General features: G+C 41.9%; 1 long non-coding RNA gene across 1 annotated transcript in view; it reads right to left on the bottom strand.

Moving 5' to 3' along the window:
- LOC123996419 overlaps positions 1-17,846 on the bottom strand; it is an 82,337-nt gene that overhangs the window by 50,040 nt on the left and 14,451 nt on the right. Inside the window, exon 2 of the long non-coding RNA XR_006831985.1 lies at positions 10,300-10,555. This is a non-coding gene — a long non-coding RNA (uncharacterized LOC123996419). The remainder of the gene's footprint in view (positions 1-10,299; positions 10,556-17,846) is intronic.

The raw sequence follows: 17,846 nt of genomic DNA, 5'->3' as shown, positions 1-17,846 counted from the left end.
TGACCAGGTGAAGAAAAACTTTCCAAGCCAGACATTCATATGGGGTGGCAGGTAGGTAGGTCAGTTAGGATCACCGCCTAGTGGTTAGAGTGTTGAACTAGTAACCGGAAGGTTGCAAGTTCAAATCCCCAAGCTGACAAGGTACAAATCTGTTGTTCTGCCCCTGAACAGGCAGTTAACCCACTGTTCCTATGCCGTCATTGAAAATAAGAATTTGTTCTTAACTGACTTGCCTAGTTAAATAAAGGTTTAAAAATATTCTTAGAATGTGGATTGTCAGAATAATAGTGGCGAGAATGATTTATTTCAGCTTTTATTTCTTTATCACATTCCCAGTGGGTAAGAAGTTTAATTAGTATTTGGTAGCATTGCCTGGGGCGGCAGGGTAGCCTAGTGGTAAGAGTGTTGGACTAGTAACTGAAAGGTTGCAAGATCAAATCCCCCGAGCTGACGAGGTAAAAATCTGTCGTTCTGCCCTTGAACAAGGCAGTTAACCCACAGTTCCTAGGCTGTCATTGAAAATAAGAATGTGTTCTTAACTGACTTGCGTAGTTAAATAAAATAAAAAATATGTTTTTACTTGGGTCAAACGTTTCAGGTAGCCTTCCACAAGCTTCCCACACTAAGTTGGGTGGATTTTGGCCCATTCCTCCTGACAGAGCTGGTGTAAGTAACTGAGTCAGCTTTCTAGTTCTCCTTGCTCGCACACACTTTTTCAGTTCTGTCCACAAATTTTCTATGGGATTGAGGTCAGGGCTTTGTGATGGCCACTCTAATACCTCGACTTTGCTGTCCTTTGACCATTTTGCCACAACTTTGGAAGTATGCTTGGGTCATTGTCCATTTGGAAGACTCATTTGCGATCAAGCTTTAACTTCCTGACTGATGTCTTGAGATAATATATCCACATACGTTTCCTCCCTCATGATGCCATCTATTTTGTAAAGTGCACCACTCCCTCTTGCAGAAAAGCACCCCCACAACATGATGCTGCCACCCCTGTGCTTCACAGTTGGGATGGTAATTCTTCAGCTTGCAAGTGTCCCCCTTTTTCTTCCAAACATAACAATGGTAATTATGGCCAAACAGTTCTATTTTTGTTTCATTAGACCAGAGGACATTTCTCCAAAAGGTACAATCTTTATTCCCATGTGCAGTTGCAAAACGTAGTCTGGCTTTTTTATGACGGGTTTGGAGCAGAGGCTTCTTCCTTGCTGAGCGGCCTTTCAGGTTATGTTGATGTTGTTGTTTTACTGTGGATATAGATACTTCTGTACCTGTTTCCTCCAGCATCTTCACAAGGTAATTTGCTGTTGTTCTGGGTTTGATATGCACTTTTCGCACTAAAGTACATTCATCTCTAGAACGTGTCTCCTTCTTGAGCGGTATGACGGCTGCATGGTCCCATGGTGTTTATACTTGCGTACTATTGTTTGTACAGATGAACGTGGTACCTTCAGGTGTTTGGATATTGCTCCCAAGGATGAACCAGACTTGTGGAGGTCTACAATTTTCTTCTTGACGTCTTGGCTGATTTCTTTTGATTTGCCCATGATGTCAAGCAAAGAGGCACTGAGTTTGAAGGTAGGCCTTGAAATACATCCACAGGTACACCTCCAATTGACTCAAATGATGTCAATTAGCCTATCAGAAGATTCTAATGCCATGACATCCTTTTCTGGAATTCTCCAAGCTGTTTAAAGCCACACTGGAATTGTTATACAGTGAAATAAGTTAATATAATCTGTCTGTAAACAATTGTTGGAAAAATAACTTGTGTAATGCACAAAGTAGATGTCTTAACTGACTTGCCAAAACTATAGTTTGTTAACAAGAAATTTGTGGAGTTGTTGAAAAACTAGTTTTAATGACTCCAACCTAAGTGTATGTAAACTTCTGACTTCAACTGTAGCTACTATAACTGTAGCTACTAAACATTCTTGATCAAATAACATGTAAAACTAACACTTTTTGTGCTGTATTCATTTATCATCCTTACAAACCACTTAATGTAAATGTACATTACTGTATTGTGCATAGGCTGGTTATCTAGGCTTGTACCTGTAGACTTTCTATCACTATGAAGAAACATGATAGAAAACACCATACATGAATAGAGTACATCGAGACATCAACTGGCTTGTGATGATGTGATGTGACTCAGTTGGTAGAACATGGCACTTGCAATGCTAGGGTTATAGGTTTGATTCCCGTGGGGGACCAGTACGAAAATGAATGTACTCACTACTTGCTTTGGATGTACTCACTAAGTTGCTCTGGATAAGAGCATCTAGTAAAAAGGAATGAATAGAACATTTTAGTTTTCACATAGAAATAAGTATTTCAAGAAACTGGAAAACATATACCTAGACAGTATTTTTATACACCACAAGTATTATCAGATTAACTTTTTTGTACTGATAATTATCAGACTCTGGTAAACACTGAAATACATTTAGTTTAAATGTTTTCACAAAAGTAGTGCACTGGGCCTTTACTAGTCCTTTATCAGCAGACCGATATATACATAAACCTCCCCCCACACATATGCAATGCAGTGCTAGCTAGCTGTAGCTTATGATTTCAGTACTAGATTCATTCGCTGATCCTTTGATTGGGTGAACAACATGTCCGTTCATGCTGCAATAGCTGATAGGTTGGAGGGCGTCCTCCAGAAGTTGTCATAATTACTGTGTAAGTCTATGGAAGATGGTGAGAACCACTAGCCTCCTAGGCTTTGTATTGAAGTCAATGTACCGAGAGGAGGACGGAAACTAGCTGTCCTCTGCCTACACCATGGTGCTATCCTACAGATTGCTGTTGAGGCTACTATAGACCTTTATTGCAAAACAATTTGTTTTAATCAATTATTTGGTGATGTGAATATATTTAGTATAGTTTTATCTAAAAAATGATACCTTTTAAAAATGTTTCACTATTTAAATTTCATAAAATTCACTGAGGAGTATGGTACTCCCCTTCTTCCTCTGAGGAGCCTCCACTAGCCTCTAAAGTATTTAATTTGATTGCAAAATTTTGTCTCATCTCATTGATGAATACAAGATTTCAGAAAAATGAGACAAAAGTAGTTCCTCAGTAAGGTAACTTCGGATAACTCCACTCACGCGATGCTCCCCCACCACCCTGCATTGCCTTGCTTAATTAATTAAGAAAAGGCGACAGTTGCCATGGGGCCCTTGAGAAATCAAATGAGGCAAATTACAGCGTGTGTTATTTGTTGAAGGGGGCTGTTGTTGTTGTTGTCATTGTTCTTGCAGAGGTTGATTAATTTATCCCGACACCAGTGTGCATGTGTAGCCTGTCACCCTGCCTATGTGTCTATTCATCACCACAGGGGTAAATCTGACGGGGTGGGGGCACCATGTAAACAAGATGGGGATGTCTAATAAAAGGGCGACGCTCCGATGACAAATGGCTGATAATGTCTGGGGACAGAGGCAAAGTGTATTGATTAGCCTTATTACCCAAAGCATCAGTCTTGGGAGCGGAAGGGAAAGAGGTAGGGAGGGAGGGACAGAGGGATGGAAGGAGGGGGGTAAATTAGCTGGGCTCCACCCTCGCTGACGGACTGATTGCTCCTGGGGCCGTGAACAGAGCAAATGGCCCCTTGCTTGTCTATACCCTGGCACACACACATATACACATAACATACACACACACACACATTGTCATTCCATTTGTTAAAATAATGGAGTGATATTAACACACATACACACACACTGGAACACTTGTGCACACACACAAACACACATATACACAGAAACAAACACACACACACAAACATTCAATCACACAGACAAAGCACACAAATGCACACACTCTAGCATGTACCTTAGAGACTGCTGCCCTATGTACACAGAGTCATTGAACACTGGTCACTTCAATATATATATTCCAGACTCTGACATTGCTCATTCTGATATTTCTTAATTTCTTTCTTTTTTAAACTTTTGGATTATGTGTGTATTGTTTTGTATTTCTAGGTATTACTGCACTGTTGGAGCTAGAAACGCAAGCATTTCGCTTGATATGAGTACTGTCCGATTCACCACCGTAAGCTACTTGGTTGCTACGTTGTGTTTGGCACTTTTTTTCACCATGTGTTCCGGTGCCTAAAAGCCCCCCCTCTTAGCGCTCACTATGTGTTCCGGGACCTTCCGATTTACAAATGAAGCACTGCCCAGCACCCAGCATCAATAACAACCCAAATAAGTGACTCAGTAGTGACCTGCAACTCAGCAGTTGGGTTAACCAAACAACCTAGTATTTTTTAGAGTGGAGATCGTCAACATCTACCAAATGCTGTAATTTAATGCAAGGATTATGATTCTTGTGATTAATAATCTGTGTCTTATGTGTAAGAACAAATTTAAACAGTTTGTGAATGATTGTAAGACGCATATAATACTATTTATGCACATAATCATCATTTTATTTAGCTCTTTTGACTCTACGTACTGTACCCTACAATTATAATTTATCATTATTATAATTTATTTTGAGATCAATTAATTAAACACCTGCAATTTACTTAGCTCAATATCTCTCCCCATTAAATCAGCCTCAGAAATGTTTCATGTATCCATTTATCTGCTTGGCTTGGTATTGGATGTGGTGTTGGCTGCAAAGGTTGGCTCCATTCATATTTTAGTCCAGTGCGATATTGCTTAGCTGATGGCTTGCCAGTAATTCATAATGTTAAGAGTGCTTAATAGCCTATAGTGCATAGATTCTACTGATAGGAAACACAGTTTCTAGGGATTTCCATCTCATTTATAAATCAACAGCCACTAGATTGTTTTTCAATTGCTTTTTTTCCCTACCTAACTTGGGGGACATAGCATAGGTGACGGCAGGGTACTTTATAAACATATAAACAAATATAATTTTTTTTTTAATAACAAGAATAATTATAGTTTCCGCAGATTCGACATTAGCAGCATTTTTTAAAACTCAAGACTTAAAATGACTTTTTCCTGAAGTGCTGACTTAAAACTAGAGGTCTGGTTAGGTCACTGTAAGCCTGCCCATCTAAGCGCCGCAAAAATTAGGTCACCTTTTTCTGCTGTTCCGCCACAATTTCCCAGATGTCTTTGCCAGCAGCACGAGACTCCACACACAACCTCACCTCTCTTTCTCACTGAACAGTACCTCTGTCTTTACTGTATTCACTACTCAGTACTCTGGTATGAAATACTAGTCATATTCCACCTGGTATTTAACAGAACACTACTATACCAAATTATTCATATTTCCCATGTATTTTCTAACCAAACAGGTATCTGATAAAGATTATTGTTGACATATTACTGTAATTGCATAGACACATCTTCCTTAATATATTAATACATTTTTCCACAACATTTCCCATCTAACTGAAAGTAAAATCATTAAAGTTATTTTCCCCGTGTATTTTCTGATCATGGTATGATTGGACTGAGATGCCCAGGTTCGTTAAACCTATGGCCTGGGGGCCAAAGGCTTAATCGATCAATAGTCCTCTCTTCCCTCTGCCTTACTGTAAAGGTGCTTAAGTATTTATGAATTAATTGACTTCCTCCATCCAAATAAGAGCCCATCATATGAGCCGTGATGTGGAGGTCACAGGCTCTCTCTGGGTATTGTGGGTAATAAATAGGGCTTTTTTAAACTGTGGTGTAGCTGGCAACTACTGCATCATAACCTACGGTTAAAATGATAGGATATGGCCATTCAAATTAATATCACTCCAAGACCTTAACAAATGGAACCACAATGTATGTGTGCTTGTATGTATTATTGTCATTGTGTGTGTCTGCGAGTGTATTGATGTGTGTTTACTTGTGTTACATGTGTATACCCCATTTTCCATGTATGTTGCCTTTGTGCGTGTTATTGCTTGCGTCCATAAGGACCACTTGTTCCGATTAGAGTCGTTACTCTTGCATTGATGCTTAGGTGCATGTGTGTGTGTGTGCGTGCTCACGTGGGTGGGTGCATGCGTATGTGCCTGCATGCGCGAGTATGTGCGTGTGTGCACATGCATGTGTGTTGGCCACTCAGACAGATCCATTCTGATTTGGTGAAGGTCGTCCTCATTGTCGTGAACGCTGTAATAACTGCACTGACAGATTGCATTGGAGGCTGTATATGTTTAATCTCTGCTGCGTTGCACCAGTGAAAAACCAATCACCCCAACCCACCCCTGCCCCCAGCACTCAACTCAACCTCCAGTCATTATTGGACAACCGAAATATAGAGAATAGTGTATGAATGAGACTCCTGTACAAACATGCACAAGGGAATTTTGGTACCACTGTAGAATGTTATTTAAATATTAGACAAATTAGCCTTAAAGACTCTAGTTCAAGGACAAAATTAACTAATATATAAATGTGTTTTTCCGGGGAAGGTTTGACATATACTCGCAGTCTGTACTTTAAGTCATCTAAATCATGTGATGTCATCTGTTTGATTTAATACGCAGGCCCCGTGTTGAGGGCTCTCTCGACACTTGGGTGGTATTGAGGAGGCAGGCCAGTAGAAGGGGGAAACATGTTGAACAAGCTTCTTCTTTGCCACGGTCTAGCGACTCGGGGAGTAGGATGGGCAACCAACCACCCAGTGAAAACATTGTGGTCCGCAGCCACTTATGACAGAGGGAGAAACTAAAGAGGTTATGTGGATCCTTTCTCAGAGTGGGGGGTTGTCTTTCTGCTAAAAACACTCCCTCTAAAAAGTCCCCATATAGCCTCTTTAAAGGCCCAATGCAGTCAAAATTCAGTGTTTTGTATCATATTGTAGAGCAGCTAATGAAACTAACACTGTACAAGTGTGAACATTTTTTATCAGTGTCATTTCCTGATAGCTGGTTGAAAAAATAATCTACACTGGACCTTCTAATCAGCAGGTTTGCATGGGCAAGGAGTTTTGGCTTTCCATGGTGACCACCACGCGGTAAATTGGTTAATAGACCAATAACAAAGAGAGTTTCAAACCTCTCTGTCAATAAAAGTGTTCTGTTTTCCCCTCCCCACTCAGATCACTCCCAGACAGCCCTAGCAAAAGTATTGGTTGAGAAATATTTTTTTGCTTATTTGAATGGAAACGTATTAAAGTAAGGTACTTAATTGTTACCCAGAAATGATTTGATATTAATATAAAAATGTCTGCATTGGGTCTTTAAAATAAGTTTATTAAAAATAATAGTTTGGATGTGTCATTCCTTAAACAGGATCCTGAAACAGAATTCGTATTTAGTTCAGAAATCCAGTCAAACAAAAGGAATTGCCTTTTCCTCAAAGGTAATTGCGTTTTTCCCTTTTGAGGGTTTTGTCTCTTTTTTTATTATTCGGAGAGGTCGTTTTTCTCTTTCGGGACTAGCCACAAGGCCTGCCAGGGTCCAGCTGTGATATTAACTTCTGGCGATTTAGGTGAGACCACACATGTAGCCCTCTTAACCCGACACAGCATCCAGACGAGAAAAATTATGATTCTTTTTAGGAAAACTCACTCTCTGAAATGTTGCTCAGATTCATAGGGTGTTTTCTTCCTACGATTAAAACAAATAAATATTGTTCATGTTCAAAGGACTTCCCAATGATCAACTCCTGATGTTTTTCGTTCCTAGTTTGGCTTTTGTCTCCGAATTCAGCATGAATAAAGCATTGATGTCTCATTATCAATTTTTCACTTGGCCTGCCATCCTCTTTCAACTTGTTTTGTTGTTTGTGCGTGGTGTGTGTTTGTGTGTGTACAGTCATAGTTTTTCTGCATACGTGGCTTATATGTGTGACAACACATGTACACACACACGCACCACACCCCTGCCGTAGCTTCTTTCTTGAATAGTGATATGTGTGTGTGTGTGTGTGTGTGTGCGTGCGTGTGTGTGTTGTGCATGTGCGTGTGTGTGTGTGTGAGAGAATGAGGGGAGGTTTCTATGCAACTCCCTCTGGCCTATCTGCATCCTCCTAGGGATGCATCCCATTTCCGTGCGACGACTCAAAAATAACCATGCCCTCTGCTATGTTGTTTCCTCCTCACGGCACACCATGACATCAATCAAGAGTGTTCCTGGGCTTCCTATCTCTCCCTGTGACAGACGACCAAGAAGGGACTAGCAACAAAAAAAAGAGGGTGAGAGAGGCAGCTGGATTGTTTCAGCCATGGAGAGTGTGACTCATGCACCTGCTTTAACCCACTTAGCTAGCACCTGAGAAAAAAAGGGTAAATACTTCCCGCAACTTTCCCACCCGCCCTGGAAAACCTGTTTTACTTTCCTCGATAGCAACAAGGAGCTGTCTAGCATGTATTGCTCTGAGAACTGACTATAAACGTCCATATCAATTCACAAGACAATTATCTCCATATACACCAAAGCAAACAAACTCTAACAACGAAATGCATCGCCAAGAACAATGGGAAGTCCATTGTATAGCAACCATTTTGGGTCTGTGTGTATTGTTTTTTTTGTTGTCTGTTTTTGTCCTGTTCATCGCTTTGGCATGTGTGTATTTGATGACGTTTGAAACATGGAAATCTCAAAGTAATCCCTCACATCTCTGTGTGGTCAACTTAACGGTGCTTCTGGAGTCCATCACCATGGCCTGGAATCTTTTGTTTATTTCCCCATGGGGGGGAAACAAAGGGAGAAAGCCTGAGGGAGAAAGCCACACTAAGGACTGCAGACTAGAACATGTGTTCTCTTTCTCAGGCTGCAGAAGTCCATGTTCAGTCCAGCCATTGGTTATTAATTGCTACTTCAACAGTTTAAAAAAAAAATGTTGGTGGGAATAGTTAATAAACAACAGGAGTCCACCTGAAATCAGCCAGAGACCTGTGGAAAGGAATAATCCACATTTTCCATGCCAGTCGTTTTACAAAACCAGCAATAGAAATGTTTGAGAAAAAGGTATGTGACCTTAAAGCTTTCAAGGCTTGAGGATGAGGGAGGATGATGCTCACATCTCATTTATTTCCATTACGAGATAGATTCAGACTTGAGTTCCGTGACCTCTTATGGAATATTGAATTAAAAGCATTAAAGAGTTCCAGCACCTAAATATAAACAATTACAGGACCCAAAATGACCACCAGCACCTATTTCAGTCCAAGTCAAGCACTGGACAAGTTATAATGTACTTTATGGAAAAATCTTAGCCATTAAGAAAATATATAGATATATTATTCTGTATTGGCTTTATACAGTCGTTTTTCTGCCTGTGTTACTCACACGAGATAAGCTTTACTCCGCCAGCACTCTGAAACACTCAGTAATAATCTATGTAGGTGATCCACGTTGGGCCTGCCTCGCCAGGCTCTCTCCCCCAGGATGGGAGTCTTGTCTTGGGGCTGATCTAAGGCTTCTCCCACTGGATGCCGCTGGAGGCTTGGGCTCCCTCCACTATGCTAGCTAGCTCCACAGATATTTCCTGAGGAAAACATATCAATCCAAGCTTGGCCCAGGATGCTGAGGCAGCACAGGCAGCAAGTCGCAATCCACAGCCTCTTTCCCCCTCTCTCTGCCAGACTCCCAGCCACCGAGTCAGTTGGAATCCCAGAAACATACACCGACCAACCCTGGGTGGAAATCAATATGCTTAATCGCTTTTACGATATGAAAATATTGGACCGTAGGAAAAAAATCAATTTAAATCATCGGGCGCTCTTTAACATGTCGGAGACGGGGGAAATGTACATTAAAATACTCAGAGTGATGTCGGCACTTTATGTATATGTACCAGTTGTGGCTGGTGTCACTTTAAATCAGTGGGCGGGCTCATAGTAATGGCTAAAATGGAATAAATGGAATGGTATCAAACACATCAAACACAAGGTTTCCATGAGTTGGATACCATTCCATTCCAGCCATTACTATGAGCCATCCTCCCCTCACCAGCCTCCACTGATATGTACAGTGGTTTGAATACTCTTTACCTACACATGATGGTAACTGAAACAGGTGCTTCCTACTGTACAAGAGGTTGACAGGGTTAAAGAGGCAGTAGCAACCGCTGTGAATTATAGGTTGAGATGTGAGAAAGAGATAGTCATCCTCTCTTGGAGGATAACGGAAGTTGAATTGAAAATGTCCCTGCAATATTATAGAAAATAATTGTTGTACAGGGTTAGATGTTAAAGAGTTCGGCCAAATATGTTTCCTCGGCTTTACATGCAGTCAGACTGGGAGAGACCGCAATCCAAGCATTGAAACAAAACTATGTCAATTTGTAAGTTGGCTGAACTCACTTTAAAGCCTAGGGATGGATAGATAGAACTGACTGAATACTTTCTTACCATTAATAATTGTCTCTGCACGGTGTGCACCTTCTTCCTTTTCATGATTGCAGCAGTGACAACCGCATATGGCATAACAGCGCTCTTGACATGGACGTGCTGTTCTGTGAGTTAGAAGGGGCTGATGTGTCCCAGAGGAGAAGGGGCAGCCTTTTCTAGAAAGTTAAAGAGGGGTGAGAGGGTAGCCCTCGGTAGTACCCCCTTCCTTCTCCCTGGTCCTCCACCACGCCTGAAGCATCGTCAACGTCTTTGCAAGCTGCGGCAGAAAAGAAGACATGATGATGTGTTTTATGTTGGGAAGGAGTGACGGGGAAGGAGAGGGGGAGAGCCCTGTGGACTGATAATAAAACAGGGAGGACATGTTAAACATATTGATACAGTCGCGTCAGGAAATTCCTTACCCCCATGCCTTCCTCTCATCCCCCCCCGTTTTCATCCACGACAGTAGCAGCAGCTACATACCCAAGGTCTGTGTCTGCGCGTCTGTCTGTGTTCCCCGTACACAACTTAATTCAGGACCAAATACTGGGAAGAGTACTTGGGAGAGTGGTTGCTATTTAGGTTCTGCTGTATTGTAAATTGTTATAAGGAATTATCAGTTGTGATAATGATATTCTCTGATATACTGTACTGAAAATTCCCCCAAGATCCACGATAAAATTATACTATTTGTATTCACTCAAATCCATTATGATGAAACTACCTTTCTTCTTTTGTTTGGGCTCAAGGAAACAATGTTGGTAGTAAAAAACAAAGAAAACTCAAATCTGTAACTGTGTTTTTAACTTTTCCAGCAATATTTGCTTACCAGTTTAAGATTGAATAGGGTTATTAAGCATTGCATTTAGCAATTCACATAACCGCTAATAAAAATGAGTTCTGACGGCTGCCCTGGTTCTCTTCTCCTTCTCTCTTCAGCCTTCACACCCATCACCACAGCCACCTGCAGCTGCTCCACACCACACACATAGATGGACACATACACATGGACACGTGGACAGACGGACTGCTTGCCAGTGAGAGTGATACCTACCTGCACTGATCTGGAGCCTGTTGAAAGTCAAGGTAAACAGGGCCATTATCACTAGGTCTATCTCAGCGCTAGTCAGGCCACTTCACTTATTTTGAGGAATGGCTCTATCTGTCTCTCCCAATCTCTCCATTCGCCATCCAGGCAGTAATATTGGCCAGTTGTTGCAATGATTTTTGGAGATTTGATCCCCTCTCATCCATGATAATAGATTTAATTGCATAACAAATGGACATCTAATAGTTTACATGGATCATAAATTAGTCGACACAGGGGATTTGTCTGTAAAAGATTACAGACCACAGTGTATGACAACATGATAGAATTACAACCATAGATTCTTACATTTTCTCAGTATAGTCAGTTTAATATCTTTTATCTTTTTAGTTAGATTGTCCTCATGTAGAGTATATTCAAATGTCTGATGAGATACTGAAATTATACTGAAATTATATTGAACTGAAATGACACTGAAATATTAATCTGATAATCCCTGAAACCCTGAAAAGACAAAAACAGATTTGGTGTAGAGGATGCATGTCGTGTGCGTGAACTTTTGAGGTCTAGTTCAGCTCAACTTCTTGCTCCGCTTCCTGTCTTTAAATCCGTCATATGCCTGCCAGTTTTCACATCACCAATTCCCCTTTTATTTTTAATAAATTAAACCAAATCAAGTCTTATGTCCTAAGAGAATGCACAATTCTAGATTTTCCTCCTCCGAACAGTGGAAATAGACACTGCGACAGTATGTCCTAATGAAATATATGTTGTCAGACACATATCTGTCTCTATAGGGTGGCGTACAGTGCAAAACAAGGCCTCCCGACAGGAAGAGTCGAATGTCATCTGCTTTGAGGGATAGGTTCCCATTGGTGTCCCACAGGTTACAGAGGTGGGGGGTGCTGGGCGGAGATGGAGGGGAAGGGGGTATGTACTGGGATACTCTCTCTCCCCCATCGCCCCTGGCCCTGTAGATCTGCCTAAAGGGAGCCGAACAATAGAGCAAAGTTATAAGGCCCGGCTGGCTGGCTGGCCGACTGACTGTTTGGCAGTCTTGTGTCTCGTGGTGCATGTGGCATCTGCAGGAAGCCCAATCTCCAGCAGCAGTAAGGGTGTGGGCTCTCCCTGGCCGCACAGATCTAGTTTCCACATTCTTCCTATCGCCACACCTTAATCCTTAATTGTCTGGCCACAGACAAAGTATTTTGGAGACCACACCGCTGCAGCCAGCGTTCAGCTGCAGACCCGGAGTGTTTAAATTGGTCCTGTACCCAGTCTGTAACTTGATGTTACGTGCAGGACCGGAGTGAGAACGAGATGAGAAAAAAAAAGAGAAATCCTTTTCGGGAATTTGCATCTGGCATGTAAGACTGAGCAAATACATTTTTACATTTTTTGTTATTTCAATCACCACAATTCTGGAAATGAATATGGGCGGATGGAGATGTTTTTTTGAAACATTTCGATTTCAGTTTCATTTTAAATTGTATACTGTGAAATAGAAATAGAGATATGCTTGCTTGCTTTTTCAAGAGCATTTTGACACACTGAATGGATTTTTGATTCTACTTTTCTCATTCTGAAAGATCGCCCTGAAATATGAAGCCAGTTATAATCATCTGCCATCCTCTCAAAGAGGTGAGTGGCTTAGTGTAATGAGCACACACACACACACAGTATATTTTGTCTAATGGCATCATTATCGCGCCATCTATTTAAACCGAGCCCTACCATTTGAATTTACTGCGCTGGGGAGTCTATAAAAAAATCTGGTGAGAACATCATTTTCCTGGATGTCAGACGTTTTTACCCCCCTCCCCTCCTCCCCTGTTGTTTCTGATCAATAAAGGTCTATTTTCTCCCACACACAAGGTTCCCCATTCAATACAGCTTCCACTGGGTTTAAAAACATAGAAGCATGATCCATTTATTATTGGCTGTTACTATGATTTATCTGCCCAGATACCTGCCATTGAAAAAATGTTCTGTTTATTTCCTGTATATGGTCTTATTGACAGCCATTGGTGGATGGCCCATTCATCATCATGCGAGGGGGCTGTGCAGGATTGAATGCATGACTCCACACCGTGTGGAAAGCCACATCTTCATCTGCCTTCCATTGCATAGTGGTGTGAACGGGATGGGAAAATGTTAAATAAATATTTAAATGGAGTAAAGATGCTAGTACTGGCCATGGTGATTTGAATAGTGCTATTGTTATTGTCTGTAGTAGCAAAGGAGATGCGGTCAAAAATATTGGCACCCTTGCACTTTACAATGGAGTGCAATGGAGCAGAATGTTTTGTTTTCTCTTTTCAAAACTCGTCCCCTGTAGGCACCTGCAACTTATCACAGGTGAGATCAATTACATATAAACGTGAATCACTGGCCCCCAACCAAATTCATTTGTATTGTTAATAATAATTTCACTTAATAATAATTTAACTTTGACGTTTTGATTTGTTTTATTTTATTGGGTCCCGTGCAGTTGTAAATCAAACAAATACACGTGTGAACACCAAATATTTAAACTTATTATTAGAAGAATTTGTGAATTGTGCATGGGTGCTAATATATTTGGCCGCATCAGTACTTAGGAATCATACTGTATAGTTAGTAGTAGTGATTGTTGTAGTAGTAGCAATAGTGCTTCTGATATTGAGCTTTGTAATAGCTCAATATGCACATTAGTCTACTTGTCTTATTGAAAACAAAGTACACTCTACATTATTATGGCCACAGCAGATGGACTTAGCCGAACCGTGAATATTTTATAGCATGAATTATTACGCTAACTCAAAAATAGTAATCGATGAGTGTCTGCCTTTGGGGGGGGGGGGGGGGGGTGTATGCGTGTAAGTCTGCGTGCCAGTGTGTGTGTATGGTGAATGAGATGAGACTCATTGAAGGCAAAACAAATGTGTATTCCCAGGGGGATTCAAAGTGGCCCATTTGGGATTTTTGGATTCGTTTACTTGTCATATCCTGCTTTTTTTATGATAGGAAATGTGATAGTGCAGTTGGAACCCCTTTGACTAAACAAAAACTGACACTTTCTATTGTGCTGTCATGCAGAAACCAAGAGAAAATAAGCAAACACCTCCCTAGTTAAGTTGTTGAATTATTCTGGTGATTTCTTTAAGCCTGTCTGCCAAACATTGCTGTTTCATTTAAATGTTTTTAATCCAGGTTTCACAATGAAAACGGAATTTTGTTATGCTCTACATGCCAGTTTATGAATGACACTTTGAAATGCGAGTGCATTGGTGGTTAAGAGTCTTTGAGAGTCTCTAAGCAGTCTCTTAACTGTTCTGTGTCATTAGCGTGGTGTTAGATGATACCTTTGCGAGGGCCGGTGGTGAAATAAAAAAGGTCCGCTCCATTGGGTTCAGGAGTAGAGTGTAGATAGCAGTGAATGTGGTGACCTGGGTCACAGAGAGGGGACGGGATCACTCTGTTACAACTGACTGCTCACCAACACACACACACACTCTGGCCTGGCCTGGGATATGTGTGTGTGTGTGTGTGTGTGTGTGTGTGTGTGTGTGTGTGTGTGTGTGTGTGTGTGTGTGTGTGTGTGTGTGTGTGTGTGTGTGTGTGTGTGTGTGTGTGTGTGTGTGTGTGTGTGTGTGTGTGTGTGTGTGTGTGTGTGTGTGTGTGTGTGTGTGTGCTTGTGAGTTTGTGTATGTGTGTACATGTGTGCGAGACGCCCTATGCGTGTCCCTCAGAATCCTGCCAAACTCTTCAAATGCCAACCGTAGTCCAGAGGGGAGTTCTTTGTCAGGTTGTTGGCTGCTAAAGCCCCACATTTGACCATTTTAACTTGGAGGTACTTTATTAATGTGGTCTGTTACAAGCCAACTTTTATATAGCTACATTCAGCCATACATCTCCCGATCAGGGCCTGTTATAAAAATGGTTTTGAGTAGCCTCAGCACCACATTCTATAAATACCACACACGATCCCCCCTGTTGGTCCAACTTCACTTCAATAACTTCATACACACACTTTCCACTGTTGTTTTTTTCTCAAATACTAATTGCATGTAAGCAGATTCCCTGGCCACTGTTACAGGAACATTTTGATTTTGGAGCCGAAAACATCACAGGTTTTTTTTGTGCAAATCTTTGGGAATATTGATGAGGGGAAAAGGATTGGAGATGGAGGTTTCAACGTCTTTCCTAAACTTGCTTACGACAGGATGTTCTCCCTGGTCAGCGGAAAAGATGCGGGAGCCATTTTGTCCGGATGATGAATGGGGAAGGCTGACAGGTCACTTCTCTCACCCCCACTCCTCACCCCACTCTCTTCGCTCCCTCCCCCGAAAGACACAATTTGTTCCCTCCAGCAGGCGAGAGACAGATCTTCTCGGGGTGACAGATTTATTGGTGTCTGCATGAGGTAAAACGCCTCAAACCCCCGATAACGCCTCGAGACCACTGCCGAGAGAGATTGAACCACCATTTATATCCAGTTGGCTATCCAGTAAAGAGCTTCACTGATATATTTCATCCACAGGGCCTGTATGTGGGGCAGGAATGGATTCCAACACCAAAACGTCTCTCCCCTCGAAAGCTTCAAAACCGGATAACATTTTTGCATGGGGGACATTTTTTTGCTCTTTTTATTTTGGAATAGGTCACATTTTTACAGGAGTTTAAACAGTATTTAGATTTCGTTCTCTTTTTACATTGTACTTTAACCAGCATAAGAAACAGATGTCAGAGATTTCCTTCTGTCTGAGGAAGCTGGAAGCCATTTCACCATGCCGAAGCAAAGTCCGTCTTGAGGTTTTGGTGACAGCCCACATCTGAGTTCACAGGTGTCCCCACCACAAAACCACCTCACACAGAGCCCTCAATTAGGCCATACCCAGGCTTCACCGAGAGGAGAAGCCTATGGGTGGTCCTCAAACACACACACACACACACACACACACACACACACACACACACACACACACACACACACACACACACACACACACACACACACACACACACACACACACACACTTAGATCCCCCACCATCACACAAACCCTGCACACACACACACACACACACACGCACACACACAAACAGCTAGCTGCCTTGCTCAGAAAATATACAGTACAAACCCCTCGCCACCCTCTCAGGCCAAGTCTGTCAGAACGACGAAGGGTTCCTTCTAGCCCAATTTAACTCTAGATCCCCCCCAAACCCCACATGCACCCACCTCCATTCCCCATGTCAGCATAGAGAACAACTACACTTTGCACAGCAAATTGGCCAGTGTTGACTTTTCAGTCTAACATTTCTGTCTTTGATTCAGGAGTTAAATTCACTCTGTATGAGTGAAATTAACCCATTACAGTCTAAGCCCTGTCTAAGCCGGGGGGGGGGGTTAAGACCCCTTGACGAATCAAAAATAAATAGCTGCTATTAGCCCATACAGACGCATTGAATAACAGATTCACTACATGGAATAACAGATAAATAAAGATAAAGTGCCTGTACTATATCGTAGAGATATATTTTGGACATGTATTTAACCCCTTATATTTTGCACTAAACAGTCTCCATATATACTTCCAATCTGTTTTTGTACGTGTTCGTGAGAGACTCGCCTTTCCACAGAGGGGTCATATTTGTCACGCCTTGACCTTAGTTATCTTTGTTTTCTTTATTATTTTGGTTAGGTCAGGGTGTGACGAGGGTGGTATGTGTGTTTTTGTCTTGTCTAGGGTTTTTGTACATCTATTGGGTTTTGGTATGTCTACCAGCGACGGTCCCCAGTCCGGGGTCTCCAGAGACGGTCCCCAGTCCGGGGTCTCCAGCGACGGTTACCGGCCCGAGGCCTACGGAGAGGATCCGCAGTCCAGAACCTCCGACAATGATCCACGGGTCAGTGCTACAAGAGCGGACTTGTGGGGGGGGGGGGGGGGGGGGTACTGTCTTCTCTTGGGTTTTTGTACATCTGTAGGGTTTTGGTTTGTCTAGGTAAATGTAGTTCTATGGTGGCCTGAATTGGTTCCCAATCAGAGGCAGCTGTTTATCGTTGTCTCTGATTGGGGATCCTATTTAGGTTGCCATTTTGGTTTTGTGGGTTATTGTCTATGTGTAGTTGCATGTCAGCACTCGTTGCAGTAGCCATCTGACAAAGAAATGCATGTCGGTGTCATAGCATGCCACTGGCATATCTCTATTTCTCTGGGGTTAGGCCTGAGCTTCTCTTCCTTTATATAGGCTACATATCACATTGTATGATTTTTAAGTAATTCATTTGCATTTTATTGCATGACATAAGTATTTGATCACCTACCAACCAGTAAGAAGCCCGCCTGTTCTCCACTCATTACCTGTATTAACTGCACCTGTTTGAACTCATTACCTGAATAAAAGACCCTGTCCACACACTCAATCAAACAGACTCCAACCTCTCCACAATGGCCAAGACCGGAGAGCTGTGTAAGGACATCAGGGTTAAATTGTAGACCTGCACAGGGCTGGGATGGGATAGGCAAGCAGCTTGGTGA

This window comes from Oncorhynchus gorbuscha, linkage group LG15 (genome assembly GCF_021184085.1).
Source record: "Oncorhynchus gorbuscha isolate QuinsamMale2020 ecotype Even-year linkage group LG15, OgorEven_v1.0, whole genome shotgun sequence".
Lineage (NCBI taxonomy): Eukaryota > Metazoa > Chordata > Actinopteri > Salmoniformes > Salmonidae > Oncorhynchus > Oncorhynchus gorbuscha.
The sequence above is the reverse complement of the archived record's forward strand: the minus strand, read 5'-3'. Positions and strand labels throughout refer to the sequence as shown.